We start from the raw sequence: 23,907 nt of genomic DNA on the forward strand, positions 1-23,907 counted from the left end.
CGCTGCCGCCGAGGAGGGCTTTTATTTCCGCTTAAATATATGTGGCGAGGGGTAGGTTTGTGGCGGCGGCCTCCCCTGCTCCCCCAGAGTGGTACGGCCGCCTTGTTCCTGACAGAAGTCTTTCTAAAGACCTGCTCAAGCCTCACTAAGCAGCTGTGAGTTAGGTCATTTTCCCAGGAGTTTTACATGTGGAAAACCGGGTATTAGGAAGGCCTCAAAAAAGGACACCATCTGGCCCCACTGAAAAAAGGGATCATGACACTTTCTGTGGTACCAACAGGCCCTGATGAACCATAAAGGAATTCAGGCCTCGACTGTGATCCGATGGTGACTGGCCCAACAAATCCCCCTCCCCCGTGACAGCCTCCCCCATTCAGCCCCGCAGTTATCTCATAGCACAATGGACTTTTGTGCCACGCTGTTTACTGGGGGCGTCGTCAAATCCAGTCGGATTTCTGGGCTCGGCTTCAGCGCCCCTGCTCTTTGCTGCTACATGTAACACACATCGGGAGAGATAAGGACACAAAGGCGGTGGCTTCTTTTTCTTTTTTTTCCTTTTCTGCTTTGCTTTCTTTTTTTTTTCCCTATTGCTCCAACCCCTCGCATTTCTTTCACTGTAAGAGTAAGGCTGCAAGAAAGGTCCTTGCTGGGAATCAAGAAATTCCCTTCCCCCCCCGGCCCGTTAAGTCAGACATTGTGGATTAAGGGGAATTTGCACTATTGTTTCTAAAAGTGAAATTAAATTAGTGCAGATCAGGATTTACATCTTAAAGACAAGGTTTGTGAGGGAAAAAATAATTGATCTTTTTTTTTTTAATTTTATTTTTTTAAGCAAACACATCGTTATTTCCTCATTTTGATTTTGGAATCATTTCTGTCTAGGTAAAAAAGTGTTTTACTATTAGCAATGTTGGACTTATCCCACTTTTTATTTTGTGGCCTGATTTCAGTGTGTGTTTAATATTTAATAGTGGCAGTGTTTTAATTAGTTTGCACACTGGGGTGCAAGCTGTGTACGGCCACAAGCAGAAGTAGCCCCTGCCTCCTCCCACCAAGGATGTTTCCTTCTCTCTGCCATTCTCACTCCCACTCCAAGAGACAGCCTGGGAAAATAAACAGACCTTGTAGCCTGCCCTCAAGGTCACTGCATTGACCTTGAAAGGGTAGGGGGTACCAAAATCCAGAATCAAGGAGCCTGCAGGGAAAGCGACCTTCTGCCTGCCCCCCCATCCCGGCACCCCAGTTTAATCTGAGGCTTGGTGGTGCTTCCACTCGTCAGGCTCCCATGGCACCACTGGTGGTAAGGACCCCTCTGCTGCTGGGACACAGCTCCTGAGGACAAACCCAACAACTTTGACATCATCAGAAACCTGGCTGGAGGCTGACATAACTGGGCCAGCATGAACATCAGGACCAATGTGGCATGTGGCTCCCTGTTAGGGCTAAAATGGGTTAAGTTTGACTGGAGGTTTGGGGTGTGTTGCAATTCCCTGAGAAAGATCTAGTGCCAGTTTCATGGGGATGTGATTAGGTTATATGATAGACTTCCATTTGAAATGGTGACAGATATCAGCTGTTAAGCTGGCTGTTTGCCCTTCCAGTTTCATGTTCATGTACCCTCCAAGAGGGCATTTCTTGTGCCTGGCTTGCTGCCTTCATCCTTTTGTGCAGCAGCCCCTGGGTTGCCTGGGCACTGAGGTGATCATGAATGCACAGCCTGAGCACCCCTGCATTACACTGGCTGTGTGTGACAAGTCACAGAACTGTACCAGGGAACCAAAATGCTATTTATTCTCCTTTTGGGAAGGAGGGAGAAGGAACTGATGTGTCTGGGGCAATCAGCAACTTAGTAGCAGAGATGGATAATCAAACACATGTCCAGGAGTATCAGCCCAATGCTTTAAAGTATTTATGGAAGTTTCGGTTACCTCCAAACTCTTACCAGCTTGCTTGAGTGCCTAATTGAGCTTTGGACACCCAAATAGAGGTAGGGAGGGTTGGGGAAACATTTCATTGCAACATCTCATACACTGCCTTAATTGGTGACCCCAGACATTAAATATCGGTCAGCTTATTACTTGTGGTTTCATTACATTCTGCTGATTACACATGCCTCCCCAGCACAAAAGGCGGATCTCTTCAAAAGGCCCTGTATTATCCCACATGTACCCAGTAGCACATCTGATGGCAATCAACAGTCTTTAACGAGATCATTCATTCTCTCATTTTCGGTATTCTTTTACTACCCCAGGAAATGTTTTACTCTCCATTTCAAGAAGAAAAAGCATAAAGAAGAAAACCTGCGGAGTAACCCCATCCAAGTGAAAGGTTGTAAAACTTCCACAGAACGAAGACTCTGCTTACCATAGGACTAGCATGTTGTTTGACAAGATGATGCATTAAAGACCAAATACCAAGGAGATTTTAAGAAAAGGCTAGTTCTTAGAGGAATTGCTTTATTATTTCACTTTTGAGACAATGATCCCGTTTCCTATGGGTCACAGTCTGTACGTATAGCTACTGATGGCTCCCAGTAAGTAGGGTATTTACAGTTTATGCGTGCCAGCTTCTCTGTGTGCTACATTGAGAGATGTCAGAAAGGAAGAGCTTAACTGTGAAAGAAGGAATTGTGTGTGCGTGTGTGTTTTGAAAGGTCTAAAGATGAGGTCCACAGCAGCTCGTATCCATTTACTGAAGTGTTTTCACAATTATGCACACAGTTATTTATCCTATTATGAGTTACAGCCTTTCAGAGGTTGCCTCTAACCGTTTAAATGAGAAAATTGCCAATGACACTCTGAGCCAAGAAGGAGGGAGAGCAGCCCCTGATATGGGCGTGCAATGACTATCAGCTGATTGGCACACACGGCGAACCCCCAGTGAGCCCGGTCCTTGCAAAGGGCTTTGGGGGCAACAAAGAGCCCTGGCTAAGACAAGAAGGAGCAGGAGGAGGAGACTGTGGCACCTTGGTTTGTGCTTTGCTCTGCCACCACAAAAGATATATATCGTCTATTGGCAACTGTTTCAAACAGAAGGAAAACCAGGATAAGGACTTTATCGTGCAAATAGTTAAATATACTGTAATCTGTGGTACACGCTCACTTTTTATTCAGAAAGCCTTGCTCGCTGTAATGAAAAATGTCAGGCTCTTTTAATAAAAGAACAATTTGAAAACTTGATATATCACAAAACCATTAATTTTAGCTATTATCTGTTTGACACTTTTCATAGCAACGATTTCACTCTGTAACATGCTTCCCAAGGATTAAAATGATTTTAAAGGATTAAAATGTTAATTAAAAATATAATAGAAATATCAATTGCTGAGAAGACGAACATAAGTATTTGTCTCTTTAACTATATAATCATGCTGCTGTGGTTTCCTCCTGGCTCTTTACAGCTTGGAGCTCCAGTTCATGAGGAGGTAAATGACAGATCCAGGAGCAATTCTGTTCTTTAACTATTTGACAATGCATCTGTTTACACTTCACAAAGGCAGCGTTATGTCCTTGAAATTTCTAAAGGTCATTGTTAAAGGGATCAATTTTTTTTTTTCCCAACTGTGTTTTTCTGAGCTTGTAAGAGCCCTGTTCCCGGAGAGCGAGCGGCTGAAGGGGGTGGGAGCAGGCAGGTCCAGCAAATTCCATGTGACCAGTTCAGCTGCAATAATCTCTTTTCTCCTTCTGGTCCAAGCTACACATGAGAGCACTCTAGTATCTTTCATCATTATTTGTCACCCTTTTGTGTCGAGCAACTTATATCCACAGCCATTCCAGCAATTAAAATAAAAAAGGACCAAACATTATTCACAGTGAATAGCTCGGAGACCAGTGACATCAAGTACCAACCAACCCATTGAAGGCTGGGTACCTGATATCCCTGGAGTATTTTATGGAGGGAAAAGAAAATGCAAACTAAAATCAAATCCAGCAAACACACGGTTATGCGAAGAGTTCAGAGCCTGATTAAAAGATAGGCTCTCTACAGCGATTTGTCTTACAACATGTTCCTAGTAACAAGAGGAGGGGGGCTGCAGAGCAGAGGGGTGGGAGGACAAGTTCTCAGTTACTAGACAGCTAGCTTTAAAAGACTGACACCTTCAAAGTTTATTTGTATGTTCAGGCACCTTAAGGGACCACAAGGCTGCATCACCCACCTTCCCAAAGGCTGTAATTTAGGAGATCTTCATCATTAGTACTCTGAGGAAGTTAAACTTTTCTGCAGCACTAGTCAAGTGAATTGAATGTGCTTAAGTCACACATTTTTTCCTCTGTGCGACTGCCTTCCCTGTGCACCAAGTACTGTGAGTGGGGGCATTTGTATGCTTAGGGAGATACAGCTCCTTTCTCACCTGACCAGGTAAACAACTTCATCTTCTAGCAGTTGATTATTCTCTATCCAATATATTCATTTTCCTTTCAGAAAGGCACAACCCTCCCTGAACAAATCCTTGGGTTTCATTTCTCCTGAAATATTAAGCTAAAGCATATTTTATTTCAAAGGGTCTTCAGACTGAAATGACAATGAAATAAAAACCAAACCAAAACCAAACCAATGCCCAACCTCAAAAGCAATGCATTTATGTTGTATCTCTTAAAGCCGGTATTAATCCACAATGACACAAAGAGAAATGACTTTTTTTGGCAATAAGAGGAGGCAAGAGATTCATCTATTTATGGAAGTGCTCTGATTGTCTAACCTCAGAGTTGTGTGGGGCTATCTGAAGATATTCATTAGTAATTTCTGCAATGAACAGATGAATACTCCGTGCTGTTCAAAAGTCTATCACATTCTTTTATAATTTGTTCAATTAGTTAATTAGTGACACTATTAAAGAATTGTCCTTTATTTCTAATCAGTGTTTGTGAAGATTGGGTTTTCAGGTTCTGATTGTTATGTTGCATTAGACAGCCATACGCTAGCAGCAAAGCTTCCTTCTTTTCAACAGGTAGAGCTCTACAAGAAATCATAAATTTGCCCTTACCCTGTTTAAAGAAGCTGAACAAACTGAATTATCTTTCTTACCACAGAATGGAATGTTCCATAATTCTGAATGACACGATGACTCGTAATAGTTTTCTGGATTCTTTTCACAGTTTTCCTACATCTCTTCTGAAGTGACTGAAAGAATGTTCTCAGTGGTGCTATTCAGACACAATTCACTTCCATCTTTAGTATTTCTCTGCTTTTAAATTTACTATTTCTCATAGCCAAAGCACTGGACTGGGAGGTTTGCAATAGTACATAATATGGACATTAAGTGGATTTTTAGGGTCAGTGCAGGCCAGGCCAAGAGATTCACAACTTGTGAGTCTAAAATGAGTTTATTTTTTTGTTGTTCTAAGATGCATTACATCATATTTGGAATATCACTAACATTTGATGCTTAAAGATGCTAGTTTATTCAGCAATCTAGGTTGCTTTGTTTACCTGATCTGCCTCTATCATCAATGTAGAACCTCACCAACTTTGAATTACTGGTAAAATCTACTGCTAATGATTTATATTTTCTTCAGAGCACCTCCAAAGTACTGAATGACAATGAACAGAAAAGAGAACCTGGCAACACTGTGCTTAGTCTCTTCCTGAGGCTCTTGCTTGATCTCTTACTGAGGTTGCCTCATCCATTAATTTGCATTAGCATAGAATCACAGAATGGTTTGTGTTGGAAAGGACCTTAAAGCACATCCAGTTCCAATATCCTGCCACAGGCAGGTACACCTTCCACTAGACTGGGTTGCTCCAAGCCCCACACAACCTGGCCTTGAACACCTCCAGGGATGGGGCAGCCACAGCTTCTCTGGGCAGCCTGTTTCAGTGTCTCACCACCCTCACATTGAAGGGCATTCTTCATTATACCCAATCTAAATCTACCCTCTTTCAGTTTATGTGTTAGGAAGCTCCTCTCCTGGCCTGGGCACAAGCCTCTAGAACTGGGGGAGCAGGCAAATGGATGGTAACTCTGACGTCTGATTACTTTAGTGACCCCTCCAGTACATGTTGTATGGATTTGGAACAGTGCTGCTTTTTAGGCACTGATGTTTGCTAGTGGCGAAGGTGGTGTTGCACTGTGAGCTGAGGGAGCTCAGGGCTCTCAGCCTCTGGTGGGACATTTCCCTCCCCCATGGACAGCCCTCCACTGAGGGAGGGGGGAGGAAAATGGAAATGTGAGACTGGGAGAATTCCCAACTATTCCTCCACTGGACAGGTTCTGTGACTCCGGAAAAATGGTATTCAGAGTACATCTCCTGTACAACCTGTCCCTGGTGAGGTTTAGTTGTGAAAACTGTGTGCCCCGCATTGCTTTAGAGGGCCTCTGCCCTCCAGTTTGAGCTCACAGATGCAGAGGGAAGCTTAATTTATAAGCATTTTTTAAAGGGCAAAAAGAGGAGAAAAAATACTGACATTACCAAGGATATTTTTCTATTTACAAATGACATGAATAAAATAGTGATATATTAAATGCACTGCTCTGTTTGGACCAGATGCTTTCGATTTGTGAAAAATGACCATGCTTCTCTCCCGAGGAAAACCAATCTTTTGCTTTAATGCGATTTATGAAAGAAATCACCATTTGTACATTACGTTTAAAACTTGAGGCACTGAAGAGTGTTGCTGTTTGTAAGAAGTTTCCTCAACTTTGGTGAATGGTGAGCTGTTTGTAGAGATGTCAGCCACAAGATTGGTGGCTGGACCTAGCAGATTTCATTCAGAATGGCTCTGTTTTCAGTTTGAAAGGAACTGGCTGAAGTGTTGCAAACGCTTGAAGATATGCATTCTGCATTACAATGAAAGTGGTGTCATTATACACATTACACTCAACAACAGCTTCTTAATACAAGGAGGACATCATAATCAAAATCTGCTGAGTATAAAGCACAGGAAACGAAAGAGAAAAAAAACCAGAGACAATCCTGGATATAGCAAAACTTGTAGCCAGAGCTGTAGACATGGTTTTCCCAGTGATGCTGCAATAACTTGTACATGAAAAATATTTGGTTTTAAAATAATGCATCAGTGATACTTGAGAAAAAGAACATTCAAGAAAGGTAATAGTAAACTCCTGTTTACCCTTCACTTGCTTTCCTCTCCCTTCCCTCCTCTCTCACACCAGTTGCCTACATCCTCATGTAGGTGACCCTTTTTTGTTCTTTGAGAAGCCTTCTTCCTTTGAAATCCAGTGTCTCCCCCAGCACCTATTTCCTGGTAAGACATTTAACCAGAAGTATCTATTTCAGTCCTTTCTCCTCTGTAGATAAACACCTAAATGAGCAGGGGTTTGTATTCCTGGAATTTATTTGGGATTCAGTTCTAATTTTATTGCTTCCTAGAGGAATAAAAAGGGACAAAGGAAAAGCTTTCCTTGGATGACAGAATTGCACTGTGTCAGCATAGAGTGAAGCACCTGAGACCTCCTTCCTTGGTGTCAGACTCCCAGAGCCAACTTTGACAGTATCCTGGCCACCCTTGACAGAGCAAGACTCTGACCGAGACTCTTGCCTTTGGACAAGGTGAACAATAAATATTTCTGCAGCTGAGTTTTAATCAACCCTTTACTGAAGTGTCGTCAACTGATTTTCCCTGTAACAAGCAGAACCTTAATCTAAGAAGTCCTCAGGGGTGCTCAGGATAAAATGCTTCTTTTCACTGTATGGAAAGGCCAGCATCAGGTGGGACAGAGGACATACTGACTAAATGTGTTTCATTTTGTTTAATTCTTGGAAGTAGTTTGCCTTTTATCACAGAGATCTGTCACCAATTTTCTTTCTAGAATATTAGTTTTTAAAAGCATCTCCCTGTGAACACCGTAATTAATTGCAGAAGGGAAAAGAAAATACTGTGGGGAAGATGTTTTCAACATTCATTTCAGGCTTGTAAGGACCAGCTCTCACTTCGCTTTCCACCATGTACTATGATGGGAGCAGAAAGGACAGGTCATTTACCTGATTAAGCTACAGCTTTTCTTAAATGCTAGATTTTACCAGTGGCTATTGTGTTGTACTGGGTGTGCTATGAACACATGGTAAAATTTGCTTTGATGGCAAAGAGGCAAAGACTGAACACTTCAAGAAATCGTGCATTATGTTCATAAACTATTGCGGAACAACTGAAAAACCTCAGATATAAGTTATTTGATGGAATAAAAATGTGTGCTTTCTAAAAATAGTATTTCTGAAAAGACAGAACATAGTAGTAACATTTAAGTATGTTTTGGAGAACACAGTTCAAAATTAGTTGAACACATAAGTTGAAATCATACCTGGTCATTCTGGATAAGAATGTGACAACACATGTATTTATATTATGTTTTTAACATCCTCGGTCAATCAAATGCTAAAGTATTCATGTTGTTGATTAGTTCAGTGTTTGATTCCATTTTCTTTCTGCAGACCCTTCCCCAAACTCCCATCTTAAAGTATTTCTGTGGCTGACACATGGATTAAAAGAAAACACACCACAAAACTTTGACAATACTCTGGATTACATAGAATACTAATGAGGAAGAAAACTTTGATGTGAGGTGGAAGTAGGAGTGATATGCACTATTTTTGTATGCATTCAAGGACTCTTTTTCTTCATACTTCCTTACCAGGTGCTGGTTATTTTTCTAAATACTGGATAAAAGAGATATTTCAGATGTGAAAAACTTTAATGAGAAGATAAGCTTTTTTAATGATGGAATTAAATTTTCCCCTGAATGCTACCATTGTGGAGCATATTTCTTTATAGCTTTTTAGTAAAGGGTACATGAGCCAGTGTGGAAAAGGCATTGCTGCACTGAAATGTGAGAAGGCAGCAGGCAGGGAGAAAAATAGGGCTTGAAAAGGAAATTCCAACAAGTTGAATGGAGCTCTAGGATCAAGAACAGCATATATAAATATATTCACTGACTTCATCTTATTGAAAACACCACCAGACTCAGGGCAAGTTTTATTCTGCCTGATTGGGATTGCAGTTAATAGATTTGGCAAATAACGTACAAAAGAGAAATAGCAGATGATCTCAGCTGCTTGCATATACCTGGCTTTCATCCCAGCCAAGGGACATGGCAATATTTGGAAAACACATAGAGTGGGATTTGAAGGGTTGGTGCTGTACTCTAAAATCCTTTGACTGCAACAGCCTGTGGGAACTGAGTGCTCTTTGGTGCCAGCTGTTTTGGGAGAAAGGAGTGGAAGATAAGCATGAGGGACTTATCACTGACTTGCAATGGGAAGCAAGGTAGCTTCTTGTGTTTGAAACACTCAGACATGGTACGTGAGGATTTCCTGGCATCAAGAAGACACAACACTGACTGACAGGTTCCACCTTTATTTATAATAGGACCTTTGTCAAATGCCAGTGCCCCATGTTCACAGGTATTCCTTGGATCAAAAGCAGCAGGTAGTCCTTGGATCAAATGCAGCCATGACAGACAGGTGTAATATACTTTAGGTGCAGATCCTCATCTAGCATATCTCAGTGTTGATCTATTGTCTGGTGGTATGGCTAAGCTATAACAGGGAAGGTCCTAATACCCAGAGAGCATCTAATGAGGTGACTTTGAGGTGCCTTACTTAGTCCTTCTCTGATGACCTAAAAATACCTGTGTGGTAAAAGGAGCACAGAGACTTTCAGTCATATAGACCTGGCCATCATTCAGCTGACCTTGATGTTCAGTAGAGATTTCCAGAATACATTTTCTGCTGCTTTATTTGGTGCAGCAGGCAACAGCACTAGCAGTAGACTTCCCTGCTCCCTTGGGTGGGTAGAGAAAACTTCTACTGGCTTTACTTCAGGGTGCTACTAAGGCCTTGGAATGGTCCAACCTGGAACTTGGAATGATCCAAACAAAGGATTTATTGTTCACACAAACACCTTGGTATTAGTCAGTATAAATTAACTACACTGATAGTAACCTTTATTTTCTGTGGCAGAGCAGGAACAAACCAGTCATTTTCTCTGTTTCAGAAGACATTTTGCATCTAAAAAGGTTATTTTGTCATTACCCAGGATATGATGATTTTGTATTTGTTTTTGTTTCCTGAAGTCCACCCTGGTGGTTATTCTGAAGGAAAACACAACCAGGCTAGATGAACCATTTGCCTCATTCAATTTCACACAGTCACACTTGCGGCTGGTCTTGAGCAGGGCCTTGCAGTGGGTGTGGGGAGAGATCTGCCTCTTGAGTAGAGCCTGAAAGAAATCTCCATGAGCACTGGATGCGTCAGCCTTTGTCCAGCTAATAACCAGAAATGGAAGTGTGAAGAGATAGACCAGTCTTTCAGTATAGCTGATGAAAAAGGGAGAAATTTGGGCTGTTGCAATGCTTTCATGAATTTAAGCTTTGGAGGGCTGTAGAGAGCAAACTTTCTGAGCAGTGAAGCTATGTGGCTCCAAATTCTACCACAGACCATTGTGTAAATTACACAACCTAGTCACACAAACGAACAAATCCACTGTGCCTGCAATGTGGTTTTTGATGTTTCATGGAAGAGCTGATCCCTCCTCTTGGGGATCAGGGATAATACCAAAGGGGTACAGTGCTTTTCTTTTGGCCTAGTGGGTAACAGGAGCTTGTATACTAAATAAGTTATCTGCTAGGAAATGTAGGTGTGCTGCTCCTTCAGAGTGTCTGTGGGATGTTAATTCAGAAGTGGTGGGAGATGATGGCTAGCGGCACTGCACAGGGCTTCTGGGGACAGGCAGAATCCTTTGCAGTGTACTTCAAAGGGGGTTCTCAGTTAAGGGAAAGAAAGGATAGATTTTGAAGTTTCTTTCTGCCAGAAGGCTTTACTGTGAGCCCCTGAAGTTCTTTTTTTTTTATAACCAAGGATGAGACAGGTACTTTTTCTTTCTTTTCTGCTTAATTTGGACCAATGTATTTTGAACCCTGTGTAAATTCTCATATGAGAAGACTAAATATACTGTTTATTTCTTTGCTTTCTGTGTTGATCTGGCTTCTTTTTTATTTATTTATTTTTAATTAGATACTGAGCCTCGAAGGATATTGACAAGGAGACCTTAACCACTGGTTTGGCATTCATTCAGCATTCATTCCTGAACCGAGTGAAATTATTCTTTGGCATTAAACACTGTATGAACATGATGCTTTGCTGCATCAGACTGAATTAGTCACCACTTTCCAGGACTGAGCCCAACCTTTTCATACTTTCACCTTCACTTTTCTTGAGGGCACATCAGATGCAAGGAAGGCCTGATCTGGGATTGAATTTAAACTGTTTTACAGCTCTTTTCCTCCCCTTCACTGCATTGGTTTCTGTCTAAAAGAATGAAAAACAACTCTACCAAGTAAGAGACCTTCAGTTCTTGTGTTCTGAAAACAATGTTTGTACAGGATCAGGACTGGAATCGAATGCTTCTCTTACACCTATATCTAGTAATACAGTACTCTCTCAGGGCACAATTAAAATTCCTGTTGCACATATGGCTGTAGTGGGAATATCCTCACGGGGGACCACAGGGGCTGGACAGGACATGTGCAGAGACCCCAGCCCTTTGGTTCTGTGACCTTAGCAAGAACCTGTGAGGAGGTGATTAATTTTCCTGTTAACCACCTTAAATTGAGTGGTTTGTTAATGACATGAGGGAGGGCAATGAGATCTCTTTTGATGCCTCCCGGCAACGTCTTCCCAATGACATTGTGCTGTGTGCCTCAACCCTCTTGTGTTCACAATTGGAGAGGCTTGTGACAAGGAAGTCTGAAAAATTTCTTCCAGCTCTAGGCCAGAATAGGACACCACCTGGAAGTAGACCACAGACAACCTATTGCAAACCTAGACCGCAGACAAACTATTGCAAACCAACAGGTACAATCTTGGGTAAAAATTAATTCATTTTGGAGTGAAAGTTCTCAGTTAGAACATGCTGAGATATGTTTTGGATTTTTTTAAAAAGTATTTCCTCAAGCCACATCTGTTTTGGAGCTGGGAAGCTCCCAGCTTGTGCTCACAAAGCACAGGCTAAATGTGGGTTTCTCAGGAGGTCTTACAACCCTTTTTCATATAGGCATACTATTTATTTACCACTTGTACTAATCATGGTAAGACCTGCTGGTCCATGCAATGAATTACAGCTTGATACAGTAGGAAAAGTTCTCTCCAGATGCATGCAGAGAGCTTCCATGACCTAAAAATGCACCCTGGGTAAAATTCAGCCCTCAGTTTCCATGTGTGAAAAATAACTGACTGTAAATGATGATGCTAGATGGTACTTTAAATAGCATCTTACCTATTTGTATACTTTGATTATATTTTGGACATAAAAAAAAGGAAGACTTTGAACTTTCTTTCAGGGATAGGATTTAACATTTTCTCACACAATATATATATATACCTCAAAGTGTCATGTTTGCTGAATTATTTTGCAGTCTATATCAGTAAAATATATGATTTTAAAGAGGAGAGATAGTTCCACGTGAACTACTGGTGGTGCAATTTGGGTTAAGCTATGATTTTATGTAGCTACAGTAACTATTATCTGTTCCATTTTAAATTTTTAATTTATTTCAGTCAACAAGGTTTAATCTTGCAAGAAGATTAAAAAAAGCACAATTTTTTTAAGGCCACCAAAGGACCAACAGCCTTTCATTTAATCCACCCATAAGTTGGATGCCTTGAAAAGACGTGTGACTTGTTTGGCGCTGACCCTAGCAGAGTATGATATTAATAGGTTATTGACTTGGTAGGTCTTAAACAGCCAGAGGGAACATCATTTGCAGTAGCTGCAATGCACTGGAGGTTTGTTTCATTGATTGGGCTGTTTAACCCATCATCTCCAGGCATTTAAACAATGATATACGCTTGACAAACCTAATATTTCATTCTCTATCTGGGGACCATGAAACAGAAATTAAAGGAAAGAAAAAAACAACTGGACAGATACATAGCAGAAAATAATGATAAATGAGAAGGAAAATCTCAGACAGATAAAAGCTCAAATTTCGGACTATACCACAACTAAGAATTATGTAAAAAATAACATATTTTTCCATAAGAAAGGTGGGGAAGTAATAGCTAATACATCTGATCCATGAAAGACTCAGTATGTATTCTCAGTTAGTATGAATTCTAAAATCTTTGTAAATTAGGAGTTCTTTTGCTCTATGCTGTCAGAGAATTTGATGTGGTAAAAAGTGTGTTGGAAGACATGGCCCTTTGTGTTTACAAAAGGTAATGGCAAAGATCAACCAGGTGCTGAGAACACACAGCACGGACTGAAGGAAAATAATTTAATTTCCAGGACTGATGCTAACTTTGCAGTAAAGACAAATATAGTAACAACAATAACAATAATAATGTAGGGCTTCTGGGTATGATTAGATAGAGTATGACATGGAAGGTCCATCTGAGGTATTTATAATACTGGTTATATCATGGGGTCTTGCATGTGTCTGCAGCTGAACAAGGGAAAAAAATGGAAAGCCAATGTTATTTTTCTGTCTTTGTATCCTAGTTTCATTAGAAGAACACAACTACAGTATAGGAGGTCCTTGATATTTTTTAATAAAAATTGTGGGCAATATACTTACAGGAAAAGTGCAGGGTGGATTCAGTTCTAATAAAATAAAAAATCCTCTTTGAGTCAGAACCACGCTTCTACCATGTGCTAAGAAAGCATCAAATATACAGATATATAAGTCTTGAGAGTAAAGCTGGGAATCATTTGGTTAGGTCATCAGTGTATAGTAGCAGTGGGATTCACTTCACTTCTCTCCAGATCCTGGAAAGTCACACTGAATTGGGCACTGGGGTCCAGAGTGGTGGGTGCACCTCATTTAGCTGCAGCCCTTTAAAAATCAGGCATTCACTTTGAGCTAGGCATCAACAGACCGAGTGTGTGACTTGCTGAGTTTCATGGGCACCTCTGGCAGCAACATTAGCAAGGCACAAACCACTGTCTGGAGGTTTCCCTCTCTTCCCATTGACCACTGAGGCAGTCTAATCTTTAGACAGCTAAAACTGGTCTGGTGAAAATGGCTATTTGGGATTGCTTAGTCCCTTTGTCTTTGCTTAAATAATCAAGTCAGTACATGAGCAGAAATGCTTAGGCCTTACTTCTGCAAATGAAAGTGCTATAGCCGCATGGAGTCCTAAAAAAGCTGAGGATATTCTTATACTGGAACAGACCTAGCTAGAGCCAGCAGCATTCAGTCAGTGGAGAGGAAAGGCTCTATGGTCTTCAGAGGTAGCTCTGATTAAAGTTACTGAGATGGAAAATGAAACAACAGTGTGAGACTTACACAGCTGCTTGCACATTGTGGAAAGCAAATAGAACAGAGTTGAAGATGGTTTTGAGCAATCCAGAATGACCTATTAGAAGAAATAGTTGAAAAATTATGGAAAGATTGTTACAATTGTTATTATTTTTAATTAGCCATTTCCAAAAAGCCTGACTAGAAAATAAAATCACTTTGGATGGAACATGCATTACCTAAATTTAGCCATCTAAGAGTTGGTACCTGTTCTAGTGTAGTTATCTAAGCTCTCTTTCTAATCAATGAAGATGGATAGGCACTTTGAGAAGGCAGCTCCTCTCATTGATACTAGGCACCCACATCAGAATAGGGTAAATGATTGCCCGATGGGAGTGGTCTTTCCTTTTTCACTGTAACAGACTAAGTGGCCCAGAGTAGAAGACCTTAGATGTTTAAAATCTGGGTAGAGAAAATATATGCTTTGTGAACATTTTCCATACAAATTCACAGCATCTGAACATATTTTTTAATCTTCTAAGTAATTTAGAAAAAATGGAAAAAGAACTGAATTAAAATCAACAAATGAGTATAATAGTATTGATTTGTATGATTTCGCACAGAGGATCAGCTGGATGAATTGATGTGGGAATCTTTTACAAATTTAATGTCAATGATTCTATGGCAAATTGCAGTTGTGAGGGATATCTCCAATACATATTTTATTAATATTTATTAGCACACTTGTCACATTCTGTATGACTGAATATATTGCATAGCTTTTCATTTGTTTCCCTAGAAGAGACAAAATGAAACCCCTAGATTTTGATACTAAAGCATTTTAAATTCTAAAAAATCTTGCCTTGATCTTCGAATATAGAGGAGTATGGTTAATGTGGAGCAAAAATCTGCACCCAAAAGTGTGTTTTTCACTAGAAATACGAGGTGCATTAGTATTGTGTTTGCAAGCAAAAGCATCTGAAATGCCAAACTGCACCAATGAAGAGTGGTACCACAGGACTCAGTTCGTAACAGTTTTTATTTCCCGTGTGTGAAAGCCTGATCATCAGTTTTGCTTAATTCAATAATTTCTGTTAACTTCATGTGGCTCAAGGTTCTACCTCCAAAGGACACAGAAGCTTACGTGGAAGAAAGTATTTCTGTTTTCATTAAAACATGCTAAGAATTAAATACACCTGTCTGAATTTGTAAGGAAGAATTTTCTGGATTCATTCTGTATAGAGCCACACAGTTGAGGCTTATGTTTTCCTCTACCCTTCTTCAATAATATAGGCACACTGTGAAAGTAACCAGACTAACTGTGGGTGATGTGCACCTGCATTTCTTCAAAAACATGTGTTCTGCTCCTGAAACACCACTGCTCAACATAACACTTATCTGCACACAAGAATATGTCCCACTTATGTTGCAGGTATATAGTCCTGATCTGCTCCACTGCTTTACAACAGATCAGGATTGAATTATTACCAGAGAGAGTACATAGATATACAGTATTTGTTTAAAAGCTGAAGCAGAAGTTGAGTATGTGTTGAGAGGGAATTGTGAAAATTAATTAATTATTTTAGTATTATCACGTAAGAAGCGTCAAAGGGGAAGGAAGGCCCTCTTTTTAAAAATATTTACTAATGGAGTCCTAAGCAGATGCTGTGAAAGCAGCATAAATGCTTCTAAACATTTACTAGGATAAATACTTTTTAATATTACTAATTAAGCTTCCTTTTTTAGCGCCAGCTGATATTTATGTATGTACTTCCCTCCTCAGTAACTGGGTAGTTGGTTAGGGCACAGTGTGCAGACCTCTCTCTGTTCTGAGTGACTATGTTAGCTTTTCTGTTGCAAAGGTACAACCTTAACAATATTGCAGTGATCAGCTAATGTATAAACTTTGCCTACTGCGTGCAGATATGTGAGACCCCAGAATCTACACAGAGACTAATAATTTAAAAAAATCTCATGTCATAGCAGTGCTGTGGTTTAACCCCAGCTGGCAGCTAAGCCCCACACACCCACTTGCTCACTTCCTCTATGTCTGGATGGGGGAGAGAATTGGAAAAGTGAGAAAACCCGTGGGTTGAGATAAAGACAGTTTAATAGTTAAAGCAAAAGCCGTGCACCCAAGCAAAGCAAAACAAAGAATTAATTCACCTCTTTCCATGGCCAGGCAGATGTTCAGCCATCTCCAGGAAAGCAGCTCTCCATCACATGTAATGGGTACTTGGGAACACAAACAGCATCACTCCGAATGTACCTCCCTTCCCTCACCTTCCTCCAGCTTTATATGTGAGCATGACACCGTATGGTCTGGGATATCCCTTTGGTCAGTTGGGGTCAGCTGTCCTGGCTGCGTCCCTTCCCAATTTCTTGTGCACTCCCAGCCTACTTTGCTGATGGGGTGGGGTGGGGTAAGAGGCAAAAAAGGCCTTCGCTCTATGCAGGCGCTGCTCAGCAATAACTAAAACATCCCTGTGTTGCGAACATTACTCTCATCCTAAATCCCAAACCCAGTAGTATAAAAGCTACTAGGAAGAAAATTAACTCTATCCCAGCTGGAACCAGGACAAGGAGAAGGGAAGAGGATCAGAACCACCAATAAACCTGCAGTAAGTAATGAAACGGTTAGGCAAACAAACTATGAGACAAAATATAACTCACAACTCTTTTTATTATGGATTATGCAGATTGTCTCTTACATGTGCCTATTTCCACATAGAAGGAGCTCTTGAGAAGAGCTCCAGACTGGCATCCAGTCTTTTTCTGGTAAATGTCAGTCTGCCTACTTTTCTCTAGCTCCCCTTTATTACTTGAGCATGAGCTTCATTGGGATGCTTGAGGCATAAATCTGCTATGTAAATTATATCATACCACCCTGATAAGTGACCGTTGTAACTTACGTTCTGCATAAGGCTATTATAAAGTGTTTTCTGCTATGTAAATCTAACATGGTACTAGACAGCACACATGTAAGTGACCATGGGGGGCGTTTTTCCTACAAAGTAGCCTCACTGAAATCAGCTGGAGATACGTGCAGCCATATGTGTAACCTTGAACACATTTATGCATGAGCTATCCAATAGCACAGTCTGTGGATGGATCCCCTGTTTTACTCAGGAAATGTTTAGGAAAGACATGTTGGAGATGCAGCATATCTCTAAGGCTGTATGCTAAATATATCCTGCATGGCATCCATTTAAAATACAAACAACATGCTTTGCAAGATCAAACTCTCACAAATATGTAACTCCATGCATACACAGTTTTGCATGCTCCCAAAATACTAATGCTCCTGTGCTTTCTGCATCTGGAGAAATACCTTTATTTTTGATTCACAATTCTGGTTTTGCTATTTTACCTTCCATCATATTAACAGGTAAATGTTAAAAGTGCAGGTAACCAAGCGCTTAGGCTCTGTTAAGAGTCACTCAAGAGAAACAGATTTTTCCAGTGAGTGGTAGGAGAGCAGAGGGAGAGACATGGGGCACTCCTGTCCCATCTTCCCAAGCTGATCTAAGACACCCTTACTGTAACATCTGCTGGTAGGACAGCTCTTTACCCCACTGCCTGGGGTAAGGAAAGGTGAAACCATTTTTCTGTTTTGCTTGAATTGCATCCTAACCTTCCTTTGACTTTCTTGAGAGAGAAAATGTAAAGCAGCAGGAAAAGGAGGAAAACGTAAAGCATCAGTCCCTGGACTGATGTGAATGAAGAATGTGCTTTGAGCCACCCAAATCTTTTAACCTTGATGGAGTAAAGGGGATAGTTCACCCCAGAGGGTAGAAAGTTCTCTGCTTCCCCCTTGTTGTGCTTTAAGCCCAGCCGGTAACTCAGAACCACGCAGCCACTCGCTCACTCCTCCGCTTCTTTCTCCCTTTCTCAAAAACTTCTTCCACTGTATCATTATTATTACTGGTGGTAGCAGCAGTGGTTTGTGTTATACCTTAGTTACTGGGCTGTTTTTATCTGAGCCCATGGGAGTTACATTCTTTTGAGTCTCCTCCCCGTCCCTCCGGAAGTGAAGGGAGGAAGATAGGGAGGGGAGTTAGGGAGCGGCTGTGTGGTTCTGAGTTACCGCGGGGCTTAAACCACTATACCTCCGGTCCTTTGCTGAGTCTCCAGTGTGATGGACACCTCTCAGGTGGAGAGAAGTCCTGTTTGGAAAAGAATGGAATCATGTTACTCATTTGTTCTCACTACATTGACAAATGGCTGTTTAGAGGAAACATTTTGGTAGAAATCTGATCTGAATCAGACTGGGAGGAACAGGCTGAACTGCTTTTTAGTCATCTCTCTATTAATTTCTAAATTTATATATAAAACTGTGGGACTTACAGTCTTCTTCAAGAGTCACTTTGTCTTGGTGTCCCTGTTAGAGGTCACTAAACCTAAAGCTTCCCAGAAAGTTTCCCACTGAATCATTTAATGACTGGAAATTGGAGGTAATAGACTTGAAAACGTATTCTCATTTCTGCAATTCAGAACCCTTTATCTGTGCCATGTAGTCCTGCTAGAAAGAGCAAAATGGCCTTTAACAAAGTCTATTTGCAGAATAGTAAGAAGTGTTAAGATGCCAGATGCATCTCATTATGAATTTTAATGAGTAGATTCGCACCTTGTCTTCCATTAAATAAATTACATGGTCTTTTTGAAACTCTTATTTGGCAAATTTGAAACTTGTTTCAAGTAGACTCTATGAGAGTTTAGGACTGTTCCTCCAGGGTGCAGGCCTGTGCTCTGTAGTCTGCCAAAGAAGGCAGAAGGGTCATACTCCTGCAGCAGCACCTCACAGCTCCTTTTTACCCTCGACAAAGAGAGCACTGCCTGGAACATGATTAAAAGTGAGAGTCAGAACTGATGATATTCTGGATTGCATGTAATTTTTATCTCAGGAAGTAAAGAGCTAAATTCATATTCATCATGCAGAAATCTCCAGAAAAATAAAACAAATATTACAGTGGACAGGGAAGCATATTCTGGTGCCATTATCAGAGCAAATGCAAACTCTTTCATAACAAGACCCTTCTGGAAAATGGTTGGAGATATTTTTTCAACAACAGGCAAGTATCTGAGTGTCTGAGTCTGGACTCTTCTGCGCCATTTCACCTCTGAACAGGTTTGAAGCTTACAGGCTCCTTGAAGTTGTAAGAAGGCATTGATTTCAGCAAGGGATGTTTGCAACACTGTACTCTGCAGGAGTGAAACCGAAGGGAGGAAAGAACCTTCCTTTTCTTTGCATCCTGAAAGGAAGGACATTGAATGCACTTGTTCAAACTAATAGTAATTGCAAAAGCGAGTCTTAAAGTTGAAAATACGAGACATTAAGCTGCCTTGAATCAATGTGGTTTTACTGGAATCAGTGACTGCACAATGCTTCAGAGAAGCAGAGGTCTTAGTCCTTCTTTGTTGTACAATAGCATTTCAATTTTTCTCTATTTATGGATAGTCAGAATCTATTTCTGCAGAAATAGATAACAGACAACCTCCCTGAAATAGGTTCCTCAGACCTATGGCCAGAATTCTTGTGAATAACAAAACCTGTGAAATTAATGGGATACACCATTTTACTCCAGCATTAGAAAAATGGTCAGTTCAGAAATTCTGATTGCAACTATACAAATTGCAAAATTTCACTAAATATTATAGTTAGCTATTTTCAGGGTATATCCAGGCAGAAAAGACAAGCATAGCCTTTTCGTCCTGGAACAACTTGAATCTGATATGCTGCTCAGCTTTCATTCCTTCATTCTATCCAGCTTGTGTATTTTGTACATTACATACTGCAGATGTTGATATAATTTTATTCCTCCTGATATAGTGAAGGTGTTTAATGAAAACAACCATCCCACACTTGCATATATGGAAGGGTGTCCTTTTAAACAGTACACATGGTGTCAATAGACTAATGCATGATGCTGAAGAAGAGTAATTTCTTTGGCAGGAAATATGTGTTTCAAGGTCAAGAAGAAGAAATCAAGAATCACATCAAAATCCTGTGCATTTTTGTGTAAGTGCAATGTGTGTGTATATATAATGGATATTAACAAATAACTGGATTTGGTTTTAAATATGGTCCATTGGACACAGGACATCCGATGACCAGACTTTATCCAGTCGAAGGAAGTGATCCTGACCCTCTACTCTGCTCTTGTGAGACTTCACTTGGAGTATTGTGTACAGTTTTGGTGTCCTCAATATAAAAAGGACATGGAGCTGCTGGAACAAGTCCAGAGGAGGGCCATGAGGATGATCAGGGGACTGGAACACCTCCTGTTTGAAGACAGACTGAGAAAGTTGGGGCTGTTCAGCCTGGAGAAGAGAAGGCTGAGTGGAGACCTCATAGCAGCCTTCCAGTATCTGAAGGGGGCCTATAAGGATGCTGGAGAGGAACTCTTCATTAGGGCCTGTATTGACAGGACAAGGGGTAATGAGTTAAAACTTAAACAGGGGAAGTTCAGGTTAGATATAAGAAAGAAGTGAGGCACTGGAATGGGTTGCCCAGAGAAGTGATAAATTTTCCATCGCTGGTAGTGTTCAAAGCCAGATTGGATGGAGTCTTAGGTGCCATGGTTTAGTGAGTGGTGTCCCTGCCCAAGGCAAGGGAGCTGGAACTAAGTGATCTTAAGGTCCTTTCCAACCCAAACCATTCTATGATTCTATGATTCTATACATATACATTTCCAGCTCTGTGTATTTTGCAAATCATATGCCAAAATCTAGTACCTACTTTCTAGTTTAAAGTACAGAGCAAAAAATGTTGGGTTTTCTTGTTTATTTCAAAGGGGAAGTATTAGAAATCAATTACTATGTTTTTCTGGGTCAAGCAAATACAGGTGAATTAGATGAACGGGAAACCAAGTGCAAGCACCAACTATCAGTAAAGCACCACTAGTTAAGTTGTAGCAGATTTATGAGCTTTATTTTCTACCTTAGGCCTGTCATATTTTTTCACCTTTATGTTAGTTAATTGCAGAGTAACATAAATTAACTTTGGAACACAGCAAAAATGGGAACTTTATTTATGAATTTCTTGGATTTCTTTACCCCAAGCCAAACAACTAAATTGCTACTTAGCATAAATTATTTATTGGCCCTGGCTCAATACCATCCAACACCAGCCCCTGGAGGTCTGGGAGATATAAAAGATTTAAAGCATCTGTGCAACAGCATTGGTGCAGCCACAAAGCTATGTTTCTTTCCAGAAGGGTCCACTTTATTTTGTTGTAAATAAATAGAGCCTAAATTTCAGGGGAGGGCTGGGTAGCTTCTAGTGGGACTGTAGTGTTTTGCATATGTTAATTACCCACAGCTGCATGACAGAGAGACAAACTGTTTGCACAACTATTCTGGGGAGACCTGTTGACAAAAGGATGAATTCTAATTTACACAGAATACATGAATGCTATAATTTCCTGACACTTCTAAAAATGTGTATATATGTAAATCCATTACAAAGTGATTATATATACAGTCACTTTTATCTTTATAATCTTTTTATCTGTTTATCTCTACATACATATAAGGAAATGATAAATAAAGCCAGGGTTAACTTGAAAATGGGCATATGCCATTCAGTATACTCACATATAAACCCAATCTCTTAAATTTAATCTGACAAATATGTCCAAATAATACCCTCATCTAGGCTGTTGTCTGCAAACTATGGTTGATGCCATGCTGCATGGCTCCCATGAGCTTGCTCTTCAGCTACACACCACCTCCACAGGCGTATTGTCTTGACTCTTCCCTGTTTCAGCTCATTCTCCATCATGCTCTCCTCAGCTTCTCCCCCACTTTTGAAATGGCAGGAGCCTGGTACACTGGTACCCCTCTACAAAGAGAAAGTCACTAAATGAAAGAGCTGCAAATGAATATGTAGGTCATAACTTAAGCTCTGAGGGACCCCATATGCTGAAGAAAAACTACCTGTGCACTGATTTTTGACCACACAGCTGAGCACTTCTGAAAGTATGTATGCAGTACACATTTTTTTTTTCTGTAGAAGAACTGGCTTCTGCAATGCCTGTGTACAATTTACTGTCTCCTGTTATGCTTTTTTTTTTGAAAAATTGTCTTATTTCTCTGTCAAAATGTCAAAATAAGTTAGAGTAAAATTTTATTTAAAGTTTTAAAAGGACTTGGAAAGCCTTCTAGAATTATAAAAGCCTTTTAGCTTCATTAAAAATGTCCTATTATTTTGTTGCTGTTTTTGTGGTTACTGTGTCCTAGGTAGCTGGTTCTGGCAGTGGGAAATGTCACTGCCTAACAAGAAAAGAGCAGCTGCAGCAGCGCCAGTACAACAATCTGTGATGACAGCCCTTATCTCATACATGTACATGTGTGCTTACCTCTACTTTCCTTGGCCAGTCCTGTTGATTTTATAGTGAGTCCTGTTTTGGGGACAGGAGCTCAGGTATCGTGTACGTAGTGGAGTCTTTATATCACTGGGCATGAACTGACAAGGCTTTTTTAATACTTTAGAACAACAAAATTAAAATTTAAGTTGCCTCCTTAATTCCCTTACACAAGAGTAAAAAGTATATTCCTTTTCAGTTTCATTAGTACTTAGAGAAACTGAGAAAGGTAAGTGCTCTGAGCAGCCTACAAGCAAGCAGAAAAATACTTCTTTCAACATTTTAAAGGCAACGCATACAAAACTGATGAAGGATGGATGAATGGAACAGGACTGTGAAGTGATTCATGACTTGCTGCAGAGCAGAAGAGCTGGGAAGAGCAGGTTTCCTATCTGCCAGTCCATTGCGCTATCCAGTAGAACAAGTATCCCATCAAAAAGATAGCTAAAATCCTGAAAGCAGGTAATTATTTTTAAATACAAACCCACTGCCTCCTTTTCTCCATGGATTTGTTCCAGGAACTGGAAAGGATCATGTGCAACTATTGTGCAGAGTGTTATTTTCAAATAGTGAATCGACATGGAGGGTAAGAGGTTCCAGTGGTCTGAGAACATGGACATATTTACCTGAAAATTACCTGGAACCTGATTCTGTGGTTTTCATCATGGAGACCAAGAGTCATGACATACTGTAAGCAGTCATCCTCTGGGCACACAAATAATATTGGGGCAGGCTGACCTCCAAGTATCATTAACAGAGGCATGTACCACTTACTTAAACATATACAGCCCCTCCTGAGGACTTATTTTGCATTTCCAGTATTAGTAAATGGAAAGAAACAGAACTCCAAAATTCTAGAGAATTTAAATGCAAACTGAAATATCAACTTATTTTTACTTTATTTCTAATAATTTTTTATTGATATGACTATTGTATTTTTCAATAAATAGTTTATAATATGGCAGCTATAGAGATGATAAAATTATAAAAATGGTCAGGAGAAAAAAAGCAATTATGCGGGGGTGAAAATGCTGTTTTTGAGGCACATCCAGAAAATCCATAATCATCAATAAGGCTTGGCCGATGTGCATTCAATAAACCCTTTGTATGAACTCACAATGATTTCACATATATAATGATTTCTTACATACAATTTTTTCTTCTTCATATTTCTCCTTTTGCTTTGACAGTATGTTTTTTAATTACATCCACTTTAGTGAGTTTAATTAATCAACCTGTTCCTCTGAAGAGTCAATTTTATAAAAGCTCTGCAGTACTGTAGAGGCACTGCTTATTTTCTCTCAGTGCTCATTCAGAAAGGAAGACCTCTAAACCCTGTCTGGGGCT

This window comes from Pezoporus flaviventris, unplaced genomic scaffold, assembly GCF_033815535.1.
Source record: "Pezoporus flaviventris isolate CSIRO_AGI_PZ_B2104156 unplaced genomic scaffold, CSIRO_AGI_Pfla_v1 ptg000031l, whole genome shotgun sequence".
Taxonomy (NCBI): domain Eukaryota; kingdom Metazoa; phylum Chordata; class Aves; order Psittaciformes; family Psittacidae; genus Pezoporus; species Pezoporus flaviventris.